The sequence below is a fragment of the Chinchilla lanigera genome, unplaced genomic scaffold (genome assembly GCF_000276665.1).
Source record: "Chinchilla lanigera isolate Chin_1 unplaced genomic scaffold, ChiLan1.0 scaffold00082, whole genome shotgun sequence".
Classification (NCBI taxonomy): domain Eukaryota; kingdom Metazoa; phylum Chordata; class Mammalia; order Rodentia; family Chinchillidae; genus Chinchilla; species Chinchilla lanigera.
The window spans coordinates 8,388,428-8,395,083 of record NW_004955483.1 but is presented as its reverse complement, the minus strand read 5'-3'; the positions used below and the strand labels follow the sequence as shown (position 1 = coordinate 8,395,083).

General features: G+C 39.7%; 1 protein-coding gene and 1 long non-coding RNA gene across 6 annotated transcripts in view; one reads left to right on the top strand and one right to left on the bottom strand.

Moving 5' to 3' along the window:
- Positions 1 to 6,656, bottom strand: part of Nup153 (nucleoporin 153kDa) — a 79,766-nt gene that overhangs the window by 61,935 nt on the left and 11,175 nt on the right. The gene's annotated exons all lie outside the window — the stretch shown is intronic.
- LOC106146542 overlaps positions 5,386 to 6,656 on the top strand; it is an 8,976-nt gene continuing 7,705 nt past the window's right edge. The window contains exon 1 of the long non-coding RNA XR_001231026.1: positions 5,386 to 6,262. This is a non-coding gene — a long non-coding RNA (uncharacterized LOC106146542). The remainder of the gene's footprint in view (positions 6,263 to 6,656) is intronic.

The window sequence follows — 6,656 nt, the reverse complement described above, 5'->3', positions numbered from 1 at the left end:
TGCCGCTGAGCTAACTCCCTAGCCCCCTAGGGCAAGTTTCTAAAAGCATCAGTAATTCTAAAACTCAAGCTTGGCACAGTGGTGCACGGCTGTAATCCCAGCACTCAGGAGATTTAGGCAGGATCGCCTAAAATTTGAGCCCAGCCAGAGATACATTGTGAGTTCAAAGCCAGTTTGCACTACACAGTGAAATCCTGTGTCAAAAAAAACCCAAAAGAATAAAAACTAAACTCAAAAACTTGGTTTAGTAGTGATAAATCACCTTTAGCAATTCCCATTTTTATTGTTCCACTAATTTTCCTTCCCAACAAAAAATAACTTGGTGAATCTATACAACAGCAAGAAGAAACCAACCCTCTGGAATGGCAAGTAACACACAGCAACTAATTGAAGAAAAGCGGAAAGAAAGTCAAAAAAAGCAAAATTATTGAAGTGCTTAGGAAAAATACATGGCATTCAAGTCTTTAAAGTATTCCCTGTGGCACTCTGCGCAGTCTGTATCAGATAACCAGAAATAATGAGGTTAAATTCAAGGATTAAAGGAGAAAATTTTTAAATTTGGCCTCGATACATCTACTGAGTCTCCTCTCCCCAGAAGTAAGAGTTCTTCTTCATTTGGCAGACCAGATTAAGGGGTGCAGGGTGCGCACAGGAGTTCAGAATAGTTAAAACAATCCATTTGGGAACCAGATGTTAAAACCAGTACTACATATATATCAAGTACATTCAATATGTACAGCACTGTGAATATATTAGCTTTTCAAATTATGTTTAACCTGACTTCAAGGATTAATGAAAGACAACTGGGGAGGATAAAGGGCTATTCTGCAACACTAACTCAGAATGTATTTGTGATTGGGGCTGGGGATTTAGCTCAGCGGCACAGTGCCTGCCTGGCAAGCGCAAGGTCGTAAATTAGGTTCCCAGTACCAGAAACCCACCACCCCCCAATGTATTTGTGATTAAAACTAAATTCATTTCTAGAAAATTTTTCACCAAACATCTTTCCAATATGATCAACTCCTCATCCTTCCTATGTGTCCTTCCTTTTTTTCTCTCTTTGAGACAGGGTCTCGCTATGCAGTTCAGGCTGGCCTTGAGCTCACTTTGTAGCCCAGGCTGGCCTTGAACTCACAACATCCTCCTGCCTCAGCTTCCCCAGTGCTGGGATTACAGGCATGCACCACCACATCCGGCCTATGTGTTCTTCCTTATTAAGGTAATAACTGTAAAAACCAAATACAGTCCATTATCAGTTTTATTTTTCTGGGGCCCTATTTTCCCAAAATACTCAACTATTTTAATTTCTACTTTTTCTGTGGGTACCCATACTGCACTACAGGCTGTCACTAACCTTAGGAGTCTTCTTCCAGGGTTCTGCAAACACTTTTCCTATCCATTTAATTGCCATGTCACTAGATTGCCTTTCCTGAACACTTCTGAGAGTTTTATTTTGTATAGTTTTCCAAATCAATTTTCTCCTTTGCTACCTCCAACCTCAAGTGAAGAACCTGAGACCACCTAGAGTCTTAATAATCTTATACAACCAAATAGTAAAACACCAAAGAGTATACTCCTGTATGCCATTCTAATCTTTCAGTATTTAGTGATTTTATAAATACTCTTACAGCTGGGTATGGTGGTACACACCTGTAATCCCAGCACTCGGGAGGCTGAGGCAGGAGGATCGCTGCGAGTTCGAGGCCAGCCTGGGCTACAAAGTGCGTTCGAGGGCAGCCTGAACTGCATAGGGAAACCCTGTCTCAAAAAGACCATACATACATACGTACATACACACATAAATATCCTTATTCTAACTTTATTTACTAAGGTCTCTATTATAATGGTAACTAATTTCTATGAGGAGAAAAAACATTAAGTACTCAGGTTCTAATACAGTTACAACCAAATCTAGTTTCGGTAATCTGAATTTAACTTCCAAATCTAAAGTACTGTCATATTTTATAAACTATGAGGCACTCAGCAGCCAAGTTTACCAATTCAAGCCCTGCAGTCACTTAAAATACTTTGCTGGGTAAAGATTTCAAAGCCTACAATTGGCTACAAAATTTAAATGGGAGAAATACGACCCACGAAAAGCCTAAAGCAGCTAAACCCATTAAAAAGTACTTATAAGATACTGTCACACTTTTCTCAAGTAACATGTTTGAAACTGGGGGTAAGCATTTATTTCTTAAATCACAGTATGAAAAAGTAAGTAAAATCAAGAAAATTAACAAAACTGAACTATTAATAGGAAACATAACATATCATCCAGTTTCTGATAGTAAGTTTTGTTTTGCGTTGTTTTTTGAGACAAGACTCTCACTATGTAGTTCAGGCTGGTCTTAAACTCACTATGTATCCCAGACTGGACTCAAACTCATGGTAATCCTCCTGCCTCAGCCTCCACAGTGCTGAGATTAAAGGTGTGTGTTACCATGCCAGGCAGGTTTCTGATAATAAATTGTATCTGGCAGCAGGAATTTAAACAGGCTTCCCAGTTGTTAGCTTGTTTGTTTGTTTTGGGTTTTTTTGGTGGTGTGCTGGTGATGATGGTACTGAGGACCAAATCCAGGGGTCTCTACTAGGAGCTACATTCTTGGTTTTTTTTTTTTTTTTTTTTTTTTTTTTTTAAACAAATTGAGACAAAGTCTCAAAACACTGCCCAGGCTGGTCTCAAATTTGTAATCCCCTTGCCTCAGCCTCCTATCCAGCTAGGATTATAGTCATGCACCTTGCCCAGCTAATACATAGAATTAAAAAATATACTCCAACCATGACCATAAGCTAAGTAGCTACAAATAAAAACTGTATTTAAAGTGCAGAATCGTTACGGTCTTAAGTTTTTATTTTACTTCAAAGTAGTATATACCTGCACTGTCAGAGGACTTTCCATTTCCAGATCATGGCAACATCACCTGTGCTCTTATGTCATGTATCTTGCTAAATTGGCTAGTAAGGACCTGGTGCGGTCACTCATGCTTCTAATCTAAGCACTCGGAGGCTGAGGAAAGAAGATCATGACTTGAAGGCCAGCCTGGACTACAAAGTAAGACCCTGTCTCAAAAAACACAAAAGGGAAAAAACTGGCAAATAAACATAAAATATCACATAAGGGTCTGTCATCATAAACAAAAAACATTCTTTATATTCAATAGTTTTAAAACCTGAATATATTTTTCTACTAGTTTAAGTTTTGGCCTCATCCAGCAAACACACAGATGTTAAATCCTACTGGATTATATTTATATTTATGAAGGAACTTGGGTACCAGTGGAGAAACAGGTTAAGAGGTTGCAAAATTTAGAGATAATGTAAAGATGTTTAAATCCAAATGCCCCATTTCATCATAACAATTTCAAACGAGTCTTAACTATATATACCAGATTCTGTTCTAAAAGCTCTGGTTGTATTATCTCATTTGACCCTCACAACAACTTTCATTTTACAAATGAAAAAATTAAGCAGAATTTAAAATGTCCAAGTCAAGGCAGGGTAGAAACTAAAACAGCGTAATTCTTTTAGAGTATATTTTTCCAACTGTTACCATTTCCTTATCTACTGATAGTATTAAGCATCTAGCATAAACCAAAGACAAACTTAGTAACTTCCAGAATGAATTAAATGTTCAGCCTTTACATATCCCTCCTTTTCAAAACTGAGAACAATTTTAACCAGGAGCTATCAGGCAGGATGTAACTTATTTGGGGCAAAGTACCAAAACAAACAAAACCCATGCTACCATATAAACCAGGGTTCAGCAAAATGTGGTACACGGGGCAAATCTAGCCTTTGGTCAGTTCTTTCATAGGCTAAGAACGGTGTTGACATCTGCTAAAGGGTTATAAAAAGAAAACACAGAACTGGCAGTACAGAATCTAAAATTTACTTTGCATTCCTTTATAGAAAACAATTCAACACCTGATGTAAACTATGGATGGAGGGGATACTTTCTTCTTTTCTCCTTTTTAAAATTAATTAAATGTGGAAACTAACTTGTAAGATACAAACTCTATCTAGGATTAAAAGTGGATTCCCTTGGCTCTAAACCAGAAGACAAACTACGCACCCAAAAAGGGGAAAAAAAATAAGTAGTACCCTCTTACCAGGAGGTGGCAGTAGTTTCTACCAGAGGCAAGGTTCTGACTTGCCCATGTGCTGAAGTTTTGTGTAGTGGCTATTAAGAAAAACAACCAGCTTGACCTCCCCAGAGAACTACACAAAAAATGAACCGGGAAAGGAGACTGAACAGGTGACAAGAACATTCTCTTTAGTGACTCGCTCCCTCCGAACTAGAAAAATAACACCATTCCTTTATGAAAGTGCCTGGGCTAAAAGGTAAAGCGGTGGAAGAGCAGGCAAATGAAAACAATCAACTTGCATGTTCAGAGCTATTCTTCCTTTTTGTTTCTACAGTTCTTAGGAGTTACTACCCTTCAGTAAGTCGAACAATAGAAAGGATCTCTCTCTCTCCACTACTTCAAGCACAATGACATTTTAAAGAACAGAAATTTAAAGGAGAAAATGTTAAACTTCCCTGCAGAGCTAAACCAGAAGTCAAAACAGGAAATTACAAGTCAAATGAACATATGCAAAAGTCACAGGTACCAAGGGACTACACTAGCCAGTTAGGCTGACAGGTTGGCAAACCTCCGTCAGTAACAGTGCCAGACATCTCAGTCCAACCTTCTACTACACAACCAAACACCTCATTTTTGCCCAGAAACCCCAGGATACTTCATCAAATAGCACAGTATGAAACATGCCATGTCACGAAGCTCCTTGTTATTCATGATGACTCAGCAGCTGCTGCAAAACATCTAGTTGACAGCCTAGGTCTAGGTTAGTAGACAGCAAGCAGGGCCACCAAAGTTCCAGTAAGAGTAAAAAACGTCCTTATTTGTAAATGAAAAGAAAAATCAATAAATAGGAGAGTACCCTTTCACATATCCCTGAATACCTTTCTTTGGTAGTTTCTGTCAGTATTAAATACCTCCTATAGTGTTCATAAAGAAACCCCAAAACATTTTTAATCCCAATCCAATGTCCTTTATTCTTCAATTAAATGGCTGGGGCAAGAAGCCAAAAGTCTCTTAGACAGGGGGCAATGATACATTATCAAGATCCAAAACAAAACTACACGGCCTGCAACCATACCAACTCTAACAACTTGGATTTTAAGTATCATGCTCCTAAAGCATCATCTCTTTAAAGCATATCAAAGTACACTTTAAATCTAAGTAATTTTTTAATCGTAAGTACATTTTAAAATAAGCAGTGATTGTACCTTCTCCCACTCAGAATATATTAGCTCCCTTGTAAACTTTGTTCAGACTATCCCATAGTTCAAAAAATTTCATTTCTCTGTATATAGCCAAAGATCTAACAAAGCACTCATAGACATCTTTAGGAGACACAGAAAGCACGTATATCTAACTTCCACTCTACAGAAGTCTGGGTGAGATTAAATGGCCAGGATTGTGACCTGAATTCTAATTTTAAATCTGTTTTCGAATAAAAACAAAGAAAGAAAAGAGAAAAAAATGTTCGAAAACCAAGCACTTTCTCTACGTATCTGGGGGAAAACTGAGTGGTAGTAAAGTTCAGGTGTTTAATTCTGGTACAGCGCTACTTAATACATAAACCACAGATTTTACTATTCAAGACTTTCCTTCAACGCTTTAAAAAATCTGTTAATGGTATCAAACCACCAAAACGTTGTAAGTGTCCAATGTTATCTAGAATAAAGTAATCTAAAAACTCTACCTCTAACAGTATGCAACAAGTTATCAACCTTTTTACTGTACTTTTGTGCTTCTTAGCAAGCTTAAAACATACTTCTTACCTACGTTATGCCATTCAGAAGTTTAAGTGACTTAAAATAGATCTTTAAGATTTTCCTATTCAACACAACAAATAACATTTAAACTGAATACTGTCGAAAGCAAACGCCTCGTTTACAATTAGAATGAACTCCTTTTTATAATTCTGAACATCTAAGAGCTTATGGCCGCTACTTTACCCCATCACCAACACTCCTCGAGTGTCCAAAGTACCCAAACTTCTAGAAAACGTCCCCTTATTATTAAAATATTTTGCGTATGAGATCAGAGCTGGAGACCTGGACAACTGTGGAGAACTGCCCAATTCCAGCCTCCAACATAAAAAGGGGGGAGGAGAGAAAAGGGAAGGGAAGAGCCGCGCAGCGGAGAAAAGACGTAAGGGAGGAGAGGGACTTTCAAAATGCCCCGGTGCCACGGTAAGTATAACCCAATCACAGAAAAAACCCTGGGCCAATTTTCTCAGGCTGGGGAGGGCCTCGGGCAGAGACCAGAAATTATTTAACAAGCTGAGACGCGATCACTCCACTCTCCGTGTTCACAGCGCCCCCAATCCCCTGTGCACCCCGGAGGCCGAGTAGCCCAAGCAGCCCCCTGCCCGTACCCCGAACGCACGGCCGACCGCAGTCAGCAGACAGCGCCCGCAGGGCCTCCGGCCTCACCTTCCCCTTCTCCCGCGAGAGGCAGCGAGGAAGACCGCCAGGCCGCCGAAGAGCAGCCCACGGCTCTCCAGCCTGCAGTTTCCTTTCCCGCCCTGCGCCGGCCCGGAAAGCCCCGGGCCCGGGGCTGCGGAGGAGGCCGAGCCCCACGTGT